The sequence below is a fragment of the Dipodomys merriami genome, unplaced genomic scaffold (assembly GCF_024711535.1).
Source record: "Dipodomys merriami isolate MVZ:Mamm:240054 unplaced genomic scaffold, mDipMer1.0.p SCAF_97, whole genome shotgun sequence".
Lineage (NCBI taxonomy): Eukaryota > Metazoa > Chordata > Mammalia > Rodentia > Heteromyidae > Dipodomys > Dipodomys merriami.
In genome coordinates, this window is record NW_027206590.1 from 791,301 (window position 1) to 804,543 (window position 13,243).

The window sequence follows — 13,243 nt, forward strand, 5'->3', positions numbered from 1 at the left end:
GCTATTTTTCAGACAGTGTTTTTTCTCCCCTTTGTTTTCCCCATTTGCTGAGAGGCAAATGCCCCATTCATCTTTCCAAAGGCGACTTCAGCTTCTAGGGGCAGAGCCTTATACAGTTGGCTGTGCTCACACACATCCTTTTTCCTTTCCAGAAGCAACATGATTTGGCAAACCAAACTAATAACCCATTAAGGCTGCAGAGACCAGTGGCTGTCACCACAGTGGCTCAGTTTTACTGGGGATGGGTTGGGGTAGTTGTTAGTCTTGTGCCTACAGGATCCTCTACCATGGGCTGAGCCGGACTTGGCTTTTCCATATTCTCACTTCTTGGGCCTCGTTGCAGTAGCAGAACTCAATTTGTCACCACACTATTCAGTAAATGCAGAGGTAGGGGTGGGAAGAGATCTTCCTTTCCAGAACATCTGATAGTTGAGGAGGAGTAGGCAGAGAACAGCCAAAAGTAACATGGCACCAAGGCAGTGGAATGAAGCCAGTCCAAACCATGTAAGGCAAGGGACCCATCTGTCTCACTGAGCATCTTCTATGATCTGCGTAAGGTGGGAATCAGGTTAGAACTGACAGCAAAGACACATCTTCCTCATTTCTGCTGATTCTTCTCTGTGGAAAGAGTTGAGCAAGCAAGGGACAACTGGGTTTCTTCACCCCTTTGCCCACTTCATTTTGGAGAGGCTGATGGGTAGGGGACAGTCAATTTGGAGGGAAACATGCAACTACTGTATTTGCAGACATCCTGGTCTCAGGTCTATTTTATGTGGCAGTTTGAAGTCATTGCTAATTAGTCCTTCCCATATTGCTATGTTAACATACTAATCTGTGGTACCTGGGGATATGGTTGTGTTTGTAGAAAGGTTTCTGCACAGGTAATAAGTTAAATGAGGTCTTTGAGGTGCCGCCCAGCCCAATGTGAGAAGACACAGACACAGAGGACAAGCCTGGAAGGATGCAGCTAGCAGATGACATTTACTACTGAAGGAGAGATGGGTTTCAGAAGAGAGCAGCCTTCCTACGTCGCCCATGTCTAGCCTCTAATTCTGCGAGGAAATAGGTTTGTTGAACCATGAAATCTTCAGTGTTTGTCATGAAAACTCCAGCAAATTGTCAAGATATCTGCTCTGGCTGGGCTATGAGACTACTTACTGCCAGATAAATCTCTAAGCCTTAACAAGGCAAAGGTCTCTCTATGACCCCCATACTCTTCATGGAAAAGATTGCTTTCATCCAGTGTCATCTGAATTAACTTGATAATAAGGTCAAGAGTTTTTCTTCCATCTGGCTTTCTCTTCATTTCTTTTCCCATTTTGTTCTGTTGTTTGGTGAAGAAGTAGGAGGACTGGAGACCTTCCGCTTGCTAGGCAAGCCCTCTGACACCTGAGCTGCAAACCCTTTTTGATTTATTTTCCAGATATCATCTCATGCTTTCGCCCATAGGTAGCCTCAGAGCACGGTTCTACCATTATATCACACATACCTAGTATTACAGGTAGGTACTACCATGAGATATGATCTTGAGATAGGGGCTTATTAGCACTTTTTTGTGGTTTTAATCATGATCCCCTCATGTCTGCCTCCTTCATAACTGAGAATATGAGAATGTGCCTTGGTCCTATAGGGCACTTTTCTATTGGCTTACCATGAACACTCCAGATTAGATGATAGCAGTTCAGATAAAGTTAGACTGCAGTGGCAATTAACCTCCAACTCTCAACAGAGAAATAGCTTGTTCTTTCCACACGTTCTGTTTTTTGTCTACTAGGCAGCCTTCAGATCTTATGCATGAACACAGCTCAGCAGGAGACTTCTCACAGTGACTGCTCCTTCCTAAGATCACCAGGGTTCACAATCACCACAGTAGTGGGACGGGAACACGGTGAGCACCTCACTGGTTCCTTAGCCCTACCTCCCTAGAAATGACACACATCACATGCAATCATATCTCATTGACCAATCAGGTCATTTGCCCATGGCTAACATCAAAAGATGGGCAGGTGGGGAGGGGCAGGGGTTGGGGGGTGGGAAGAGAGTGAAATACTATCCTGTGTCCAGAAGGAGGTCTGGAAATACTTGAGGCTGGTCATAATGACAACCATATGGAATGTAGTCCCTGGCCCTGAAGAGGTTACATGCAGAGAAGAGTGACTAATTGAGCCCAAATTGTCATTCTTTTGTGAGGAAATTGCCCTCCTCATGTGTGTGAGTGACCCAGACCAAAGGTTCTCAGATGAGCCATTCCTGTCCTCAAGAAGTGAGACTTTGAAGAAAGGCAAGCATTGGTGGCCAAGCTTCAGCACAGCCAAAAGCAGATATCTTCTAAGCAATAAAGAGATGCTAGGGATGGAGCTGTTCTGAGGTTTGTAGGATTTGGGGCATCCCTATAGCATCCTACCTCCTAGAGGCTATTAGATTTTCTGATCATTGTGACAAAAAAAATATCCCAAGGTTTCCACTTGAAGCAGAGTAGAATTATGGTAGAAATGTGTTGTTGTTGTGTTTTCATGTTAGAAAAAAAACATGCTCTCAGCCTATATGGTTAGAGAAAATATTTGGGAATAATGAAAAGCAGTATGTTTCTATCTTTATGATGGGGATATCAAAGTGAGTCACAGAATGACCAGCATCAGAGTTGGTAGGAACCTCAGAGCACCATGAGTTAAATTCTGTTATGTCTCAGGAAAACAACTGGGACCTGATTACTGCAAGGATTCTTTTTTATCAGGATCCCAGCTAGAGGCGGAAAGAGATATTTCCTCCTTACTTTCTTAAACTTGTGGCTCTCTCTCTCTTAACTCAGGCTACTGAAATAAAAATGCCACAGACTGTGGTAGAGGCGAGAAATCAAGATCAGAGCACCACAAGGCCTAGTTCAGGTGAAGGCTCCATTCAGGATTGCAGACAGCTGACTTCTTGTTGTGTTCTCGTGCAGTAGAAAAAAGGAGTGGAGACTCTCTGGAGTCCTATTTTATAAGGACACCATATTCTAATCATAACCCAATCACATCTCAAAATCTCTACTTTTTAATATCATCACCCTGGAAATATGAATGTTGGAGGAGCAGGAGATTATAAACCTTTAGTCCACTACATACCTCTCATCCATCCTCCAACATCGACCTACAACTCTTCTACCTCACACATACCAGTCTACTTTTGACTTCTTTGAGTGGAGGCAGAAGAGAGTGAGGGATAGCACATGGTTAGAAGGAGTAGAAAGAGGGTAAGTTAAACAACATTTGCAGAAGAGTGGTTCTTTCTTAGAGGAATTTAAGCCACTGAACCTTAGATATGGGAATTCAAGCCACTTGCAAAAGATATGTAATATGAGTAGATCTCCCAGGTGTCCAAATAAAACAACTTGGAGTCTCTGTTGAGGCGGATCTCTGGTGTAAATGACAAGCACTGTTATTACTATTCATATTTACCATGTAGTTTCTAAAACTAGCCGCCGGAGGGGTCAGCAGAACTACTTGACAATGAAGGCAGGAAATGGAATCGTAAGCATGGTGAAAACATTGTCCGTTTCCTCTTCCTCTTTTAGAATGACTGCATGGTTTGTAAAAGGATGAGAAAGCAATTATTTAGGGGGAGTGGTTAGGTACTCCAGATGTTAGATCACCTGCTCCAACTTTTCAGCTGTGGCTTGCAAATTTGTTTAATCTAATTCCTTAAACTAGTTTCAAGCCTTGGTCCCCAAGGCAGAACTGAAAGCTATATATATATATATATATATATATATATATATATATATATATATATATATATATATATATATACCCCACGGTACTACTCCCAGGCTGAAAGACAGATGCTTGAAGGCCTGAGTGATTTTTATACTTAGAACTGCTTTTACATTGGGCTACCCTAGATTGTTCCAAAATGGCTAGGGCTAATCTGAGGAACCATAAACATTCATCAGGAGCTCTCTCTTCATTTCTCGGAAGGTTTATAACATATGTGTGTCAGTGGCTGACAAGAAGGGTTTCTAGGAAGGTTGTCAGTGACACAGGAAAGACAGTACCAACACTTAAATCGGTGGCATCTCGCACAGCTGTTCCCTGGCTCCCCGCTGCATAGGAACTGAGTGGACAGGAGGTCTGGGAAACAGCCCTGCCCCCCCAGCCACCTTCAGCAAGCATGTGTGCAGCTTAGGAAGGAAGTCCAGTGGGAAGTCCATGTTCCATAATGACACGTTTTCATGTCCCATGTGCAGCTGTGACCAGCAAATATATCAAGAAGTATCTGTGTAATGGGAGAGGAAGTTCATTTTGCCTGAGGACATTTTATTCTAACTTTGTTCTTATGCCAGAATGGATCATCTAGGTCCCCCAAATCCCAGCTGGAAGAGATTCCTTTACTTCCTTTGGTGTAGAAAGCAGAGGATAAAGAATCAGGGCCCAAGATGTATTACAAATTTTCCCCCAAAGCCAGAAGAAAGAACCAGCTCTTCTCCCTGATCTTTATTCTTTAACAATTAGCAGAAGGAGAAAACCAATCTTTCTGATAGAGAAAAAGGTCTGTCTTCATCAGCAGCAGTTAATTTTACAGGTCAGCTTGACTGAGCGATGGGGTGCTCAGACATTTGGCTACACTTTATATCCTGTAAGGATGTTACAGGGTAAGGTTAACACTTGAAGAAGCAAATTGCCCTCCATGATGTAAGTGGGCCTTTCAATTCACCAAAGGCCCGAATAGAACAAAAAGACTGAACAAGGAACATTTTATCATCTTTGAGCTGAGATGTCAGTCTTCTCTAGACTTGGGTTCAAACAAGAGCTGTGCTATTTTTTTCCCTTGGTCTCAAGTTTACTGACTACAGATGTCAGGATATCTCTGTCTCCAAAATCACAGGAGCAAGTTCCTTAAAATAATTATCTTCACAGATAGATGGATCTGTCTATCCAATGTATCTGTATGATTCGCTTTGAAAAATATTCTCATTTGAAAATAAGAATAAAAACCTCTGATTACTTCAGAGAGTTCCATGGGGTAACATGGAATCACATGGTGGAACACTTGGCCTTGGGATCAACAAGTGACAATGTTACCTTTGCATAATGCCATTAAACAGACTCTCTTCTGATCCTGTTAGGCCTGGAGCCCGGCCTGGCTGTTTTGCGCACATGTAGACAAGTAGGTCCTCAAAGAGGTAGGCAGGGGCAACACTTGTAAGAGGCTCCATTGGTAGCCTCTACCTCTCCTCTTGCAGGGCTTGAGATAGAGTCAGATTTCCAGGACTAGAACTTGGGATGTGACTTTGACATCTCAGCTGCTACAGAGACCCCCATGACTCACCCAGTTGTCAAGTGTGTCCAAGACTTCTCTGCTTGAAGGAAGCTCTGATATCCATACCTAAGCTCTTCCCGTTCTCTGTCTTTAACCTTAACAGGCACTCTAATTCTGAACTTTTGTGCTGCTCAGTGTCCAGCTACTGTAGTCAGCCTCAGTAGGACTGTACTATCCAGCCTTGCCTTCCCCTTCTCTGAGCACTGGATTCTTCTTGGATGACTCTTCCTCTAGCTAAGTGTCTTTCTGTATAATTTTAGGTTGAGAGTCTTGGGCTCCATCTCTGACTTCTGAATAAAGAGTAGGGATTTACCTTACTTGTTCCTTATCCTTCTGTTGGACAATATCCACAGTGAAAGCTCTCAGGGTGGCTTAAAGTCATTATATAGTCATCTCAGAGGCCTAGGTATCCTCCAGAGGCTTTCTGAAGTAGAACTAGTATGCCAACTCCACACTAGAGTAACTAGATTTCCTTTCATTCTCCCCGATTCCCATATTGATAAAAATTTAGTCTCTTTCAGTTCTAAGTCCATCTACGTGAAAGTAATTTATAACCTCCTCCATCTTCTTTCTTTTAAATACAGGCTCCAAACTTCCTGAGAGTGTGGATTGCTTTAAACATGTCATAGAGAACAAAGTGATGAAAGTCTAGCTGCCTAACGGTTCTTCTCAGAAGGATCTGATTATCCTGAGTGTGGAGTGTGGAAAAGGTATTGACTTGCATTCGATTTTAAGCAATATCTACACTCTAACACCTGAAGAGGTTACCAGAAGCTACTTTTCCTCCTTAAAATATGTAGAAACTTTGGACTGTTTCTTATTTTACCTGTTCAACAAGTGCTTCCATAGGACTGAAGAATGGCGTCAATTGATAGGGTAGCATTTATCACCCAAATCCAAAGAGTCCTATGGGAATCTCAAACAAAGAGAAATAGGCATGCAGCTATCTTCCATTCTCTTAATTGGAAGAACAAAGTAGGTCCTGAGGTTACATTCCTGTAATAACCATCCCTTGACATGGTCTTACGTCTGCTAAGTTATCTGTTAGGGCAGTTTGATGGATTGAGAGGCTAGCTTTAGTTGGCCACTTATCTCTCCCCTTTCTCACTACATTGTGTAGAAATGGACTACAGAGCAATCTCAATTATTCAGAGCATGACTCTAAACCAGGACTACTGCAGACATTGATGTATAATCACTTTGTTTGTATATTTTTCATTTTCCCAATAAGATCGCTATTCTTTTTCCTTCCAGGATAGGTAAGACTCTCATTTGTATTTATTTCATCTAAAGATACATCTACTTTGCTGCCAATGCAAAAGTAGCAGGAAACAGAGATTTTCCTGGACAAAGAGAACAGAGTTTAAATAACAGTCTTTGGGTGATGTGCACTTACCAATATCATCAGTCCATTTACTAGAACCCTTCAGAAAAATGTTTTCTTCTTTTTTTTTTCTTTTTTTCCAGGGCTGAGGACCGAACCCAGGGCCTTGCGCGCGCCGGGTGGGTGCCCTTCCGCTGCGCTAAACCCCCAGCCCCCAGAAAAATGTTTTCTGACCTTCATGGAGCAGCATTTGGCTTTTAAAAAGTAATACTTTTGCAGGCTGGGAAGGTGGCTCAGTGGAAGAGTGCTTGCCTTGCATGTACAAGGCCCAGGGTTCAATTCTTCAGTACCACATAAGCAGAAAAGGCTGCAAGTGGTGCTGTGGCTCAAGTGGTAGAGCACTTGCCTTGAGCTGAAGAGCTGAGGGACAGTGCCCGGGCCCAGAGTTCAGGCCCCAAAATCGACATAAAAGAAAAAGTAATGCTTTTGGTTTCTTCTATTTACGGGCATCATAGCTTACTAACTTTTGAAATATTTGAATGCAATAATCACACAGACTTTAGAGTCAAGCAGGCCCAGGTTAGTCTCTATATTGAGTCCAAAGCTCCTAAAGCTTGCTTACTATCCTTTAAGTGTCTTTTAACTGGGCCACCAGAAGGCTATAGAGCTGTCCAGAGATGATATAGGTAATCTGTCCCTGAGGAAGACGTAGTGATCATTTGTTGAATTTAAACAAAAGATCTTAATCCTAACATATTTAACTTCAAGTTGGCTTGTTTTCACTCTCATGAGTTACCAACCAAGCCCCATCAGATTGACAGAAAATATTCTTTGGTTCTTTATTCTTCCAAATATCTTTTTCCCCTCTTTAAGCAAATATAATAACACATCTGGGATCTATTATATGGTGGTATATGTTTCAGTATATGTTTCTGCTAATGCTTCAGTAAACAGAAACCGCATGAATGTTGACTGCTCAGACAGTAGCTGCTGGTCTGCCCTGAGCGAGGCTCAACAGAGAGTTCAACATTGTAGAAATAAAACAACAGGCTCATCAAAAGTGCAAGTCTAGCCCTAGCTCTATTTGACTCACTTCTCAGCATTAAAATGATGCATTTAACTATTTCCTCCTTTTAGAATAAGGAAAGTTTTGAACATGTATGATTCTCTTTATTTGTGCCAAATGCAAGTATAGTCTGGTTTAGCATCATTAAACTTAGCTGCTGGATGGTTAAACAAGCAGGTAGATGTTTTGTTGTTGTTTTGATTTATACCTCTGGGTTAGCATTGCAGTGATTCGCTTGGTCTTTTCCTCATGACTGTACATAGCTGCCCTATGCACTAGACATCAAATCCACATTCAAAGAGTGACAAGGAAGAAGTAGCACATGCCATATGTGTGTTTTTCTCTTTTAAGTCATACATCAAGACAGTTTCCTTCACAGACAAAGCTGTATTCTGCAGCTACCTGTGCCTGGGGGCAGTCTGGGGAAGTGAGGCATCACCTCTTCCAGCCTCTGCAGTGGAGACAGAGAGAGAGGAATGGGTGCTGGGTGGGCCAGTCACTTGTGTTTACCATCATGAATCTTACAAAAGCTTTTTATTAGCCAAGGTGAACAGATCTCCTTGAACTAACAACAACAACAACAACAACCAAACAAACAAATAAGAGGGGCAGCAGGCTGTAGAAGAAAGAATTCTAGAGCCAGGCTCACCAAAATTTACTTCCTGAGTCTATCCTGTCTGAGTGGGATGGCTCTGGACAAGTCAATTCTCTTCTACCCTCTACATCTTTAATTACAGTAACGCATCACAGAGGCCGATTGCGAAAATTATACTACAGAACATGAAGACACTTCGGAGGCTGATTACCTCTCTGGCCACACCATTGTAGTATAGAATAATTCCTCAAAATACTAGGTGAGGGGAAAACAACTACTACAGACGCTGAATTAGCTCTGTGTGTGTGTGTGTGTGTGTGTGTGTGTGTGTGTGTGTGTGTGTGTGTGTGTGTGTGTGTGTGTGTGTGTGTGTGTGTGTGAGGAGCAAAGGAAGGAATGGATGCAGAAGGCTTGAGAGGAGAATCTTAATCACCAACAGAGGGGTAATCTGAGAAAAGCAGCTGAAACTGACACTGACAGAAGTAGGAGACTGTACGGGCCTGCAGTCAAGAGAGAAAATCCTGGACAATCTGGCCTCTAGGAAATCCTGAAATTGACTGCCATTTCTTCCTATCAGAGCAGGGTCCTACACTGGGGACAACTTGCTGAGAGTCGAACCAAACTAGCAGGCTAAGGGCAATAATAAAAAGGAAAGAAAACGTTAAGATAAAAGTAGTTGGAGAACCCTCATGTGATTTCAGAAAGGAAACTTTTAGGCATTTAACATCATGTGAAAATGATAGAAAGCTGAGCTCTGAGAAGTTGTGTTATCTGAAGGGAACTGCCTTCTAAAACGATCTACCTTCTAAAAAGAAATAGAAATCTGTTTTACAAAACTGAAAACAACAGAAATCAATTCCCACAAAAAGTTATTTTAGGAGCCGGGCACCGGTGGCTCACACTTGTAATCTTAGCTACTCAAGAGGCTGAGATCTTAGGATCACGGTTCAAAGCCAGCTGGGGCAGGAAAGTTCCTGAGACTCTTATCTACAATAAACCACTCAGCAAACCGGAAGTGGCGCTTTGTCTCAAGCAGTAGAGCGTTCACCTTGAGCTGAAGAGCACGGGGACAGTGCCCATGGCCAGAGTTCAAGCCCCACGACTGACAAAAAAAAAGTTATTTCAGGGGGAAAAAAAAATAAGATGTAGATAACATCCCTACCGAAGCAAAAACATGCCAGAAAAACACGCCTTGTAAACAGATTATTGAAAATGAGGAAGAGATATTTAAAGATATAAGAGATATATGTTTAAAATAAAATCAGAATTACAAAAAGTTCACCAATAGAAATCAAAAAACAATTTAAAATCAAAGAACAAAGTATTTTAGAAATGAAAACTAAACTATAAGGAACAGACGGAAAATAAACACAACAGATGATATCTTACAGGAAATAGCAAAAAGAAACCCAAATTTTTTTTTTGTTAAAGATTTTTTTCAAAAGTTTTTTTTAATTTAATTTTATTTTATTTGTGAACATACTGTACAGAGGAGTTACAATTACATGGGCAGGATAATGCATACATTTCTTACCAAGCATTGCAGCCTCCTCCTTTGTTTACCCTTCACATCCCTTCCCAACCTCCCCCCTCCCCCCCAATCCCAATCCCAATCCTTCTCCTTCCCCCCCCTTCCCCCCCCCCCCCCCCGGCACCGACGTTGTAAAGCTCGTTTTGGACATGACAACTTGTACTTCTCATTGTTGCAACAGGTCCACCTGTATCCTTAAACAACTGGTTTTTCCCCATCTCCTCCACAAGTTATACTGACATCAAATATAGTGAAAGCAGGGGTTATACTGTGGGGGAGGGACATACAAAGCAACAAAGAGATAATCTTATAAATGCGTTAGAAACACATGCATAAAAGAAAAAAACATTAAAATACATATCTAAGGGTTCATTTTCCTGACATCACATTATCTGACCTTTTCCACTTGACTCATACATCTACTAGATATTACAAATAAGGGAAACCATGGGACCTATGTTTCTTTGGGCCTGGCTTACTTCACTTAATATAATTTTTTCCAAGTTTTTCCATTTCCTAACAAATGGGGCAATGTCATTCTTTCTGATGGAGGCATAGAATTCCATTGTGTATATATACCACATTTTCTTGATCCATTCATCTACTGAGGGGCATCTCGGTTGGTTCCATATCTTAGCTATGGTAAATAATGCTGCAATAAACATAGTTGTGCTGGTAGCTTTAGTGTGGTCTTGTTTGTAAACATTTGGGTAAATGCCCAAAAGTGGGATTGCTGGGTCATAGGGGAGTTCTATGTGAAGTCTTTTGAGGAACCTCCATACTGCTTTCCAAAGTGGTTGAACAAGTTTACATTCCCACCAACAATGAAGTAAGGAAGAAACCCAATTTTTTGAAATAAGAAATAAATAAAGAGTGGAAAGTATTCAGGAGAACATGTTAAGTATTGAAGATTGGTAAAGAAGACCCAATATATGAACCACTGGAGTCCTGTAAGGGGGAAAGTAAAATAAGGGAACAGAAGATTCTAAAAACTGTAACTTAAGAAAACCTTCCTGAACTCAAATTAACAGTTGAAAGAACACAACTGTGAACCTGAGAATACCAATGCAGACTGAGCAGCAGTTAGAAAGTTTCTAGAAAGATTGCTTCTAGCAGCATGTATCTTTGCCTCACCGTCCCAAAGTGCTCATGTATCTCCACTGTACACTCATGCAGGGCCAACTGTGTAGAGGGACTCCTTCAAGTAGCCCTTTAATAACTGCAAACACTGATCTGCCCTGTGGAGGACGGGGTTCTTAGGGGTCCTCTCCTATACTTTAATCTTTCTCATGAGTACTCAGTGCTCATGGAAAGAGCTGTTGCGTAAATAAGATTCCTTTTATTTCTGGGGCTCCTAGAAATTCTAAACTGTTGTGATACTCTATTCTAACACTTCGGGAGCTGTTAAGATTTTGAATTTTTTTTTTTACTGACATTTGAATCTATTTTTGTCAATTAGCTCACCATGCTCGTGTGTGTGTGTGTGTGTGTGTGTGTGTGTGTGAGAGAGAGAGAGAGAGAGAGAGAGAGAGAGAGAGAGAGAGAGAGAGAGAGAGAGAGAGAGAGAAGAGAGAGAGAGAGAGAAGAGAGAGAGAGAGAGAGGGGAGGGGGGGAGAGAGAGAGTTGTGTGTGTATGTATATGTGGATGCCAGGTTATACGGTTTGAATTCAGGACCATACTCTCACCTGGCGTTTTTGCTCAAAGTTCACCCTCTGCCATTTGAACTTCCTCTTACTTTGCTAGCAGCTCTTTTTTCCTCCCATGCTCTACAAAAGATAAACTCTTTTATCCATCCCATCCCTACTCAGAGAGATTTGGCAACATTTGAAATTCAGTTTTCCTGGTTGTGTTGAGACCTCTGATCTCTGATGGATTAAAAACAGTATGACTTTCTAAATCATATGTGGCTGGTTGCTGAATAGTGATATTCTCTTCTATTTTTTTCTCTTTTACATCTTAAGTGAAAAGGAAACTCCAATTTTTAGAAACTATTTTCAAGGCTCATAGTCCATGGCTCCAGTATTAGTATTGTTACCCAATTATTTGTGTAGTATGGGTTGAAACATAGGAAATAATGGGGTCGTCTAATTTTCTGTGTTCTTAGAAACAAGATATTTGATTCAGAAAAAAGTGATACTTATATGGTATGAAAGGGATAAATTAAAAATCCTATAACTCTGAATCTGAATTGGAAACAGTCATTGTGGAATATTAAATTCTATTTAATAAAAATGTCTAGATCTAATGACTAATCCAGTCAAAGTAAGCACCTATACAGTTCCTGAACTGTCTAATATCATGATCTCCTATTATTAGAGACCAGAGTTTCTTGGAGAAATGGCCAAGTTGCTGTCTGAAGCAGGAAATACAAGAAGGACTTGACTTCTAAACAACAAATCACATATTTTTATGCATAAAATAAAATACAATGTATTTTTCCAAAAGAAATAGGCAAGAAGAAAGAATATGTTTTAGATTGAATTATATTTCCCTAAGTGCTTCTACTAAAACTCATTTCACAAAACCTTTTTCTTCCTTGAAAACACTTTTCAGAAGATTCTGTGTACCTTTATTCTAGATTTGCCAAGACAAATAGCTAGAAAATATTTCTTCTTCACAGTCCAAGGAACATGCCATCCACTATGTAATAAAAAAGATGTATTGAGGGATTCAGCCCTTCACTCTTCCTCCCATTTTAGAGGGGAAAATGTGTTCATAAATGCACACATACACTTATGAAAGCAATGCAAGTGTCTGAGCATAAATGTAGAAGCCACAGTCAGAATGGAAATCTCTATGGAAAACATACCATCTTTCTCAGCAAGAGTTAGAGGGAGAACAATTTAACCCAATATTTTAAATACATGAAAGGAGGTCATTTGTTCTCTGAGTTGAGATTTCAAAGCCAAAACATGAATCCAATATAGATTTTTTTTTATCAGCGATTGAGTATGTTGGCTTCTGAAAGGGGATCCCAGACCTTCCAAAAGTCTTTTGAAGTTCTAGTTTTCTTTGTCTTCAGATGTCTTGACATAATCAGCTCATTGATGCCTTGTGCTGTCTTGTAAACGTCAGCATTTGCTCACCACCCTACGTTAGGGCTGGAGACTGGAGAGGTTCTGCTCCCTGTGACATGGGGGCAGCTGGCCAGGAAGTTCTCAAATGTGCAGCCATGTGAAGTATGGGGCCGAACCATTGCCCAGTGGGATGTCAAGGCTTTCAATCCTCTTCAGCTCCAGGCTTCAAAGGCTGAGGCCATCTGTACTCAGTGACCTGCTTGTCTGGCCTGACAAACCCCTTTCCCATGGGATGGTAGGGGAAAGGGATCAGATTGACATGCCTCACATACCTCTATTTTTCAAAGTTGAGAGGCAGCACATGAGACCCACCAATAATAAGACTCAGCAAGATCAAGAAGTTTTCCTCTA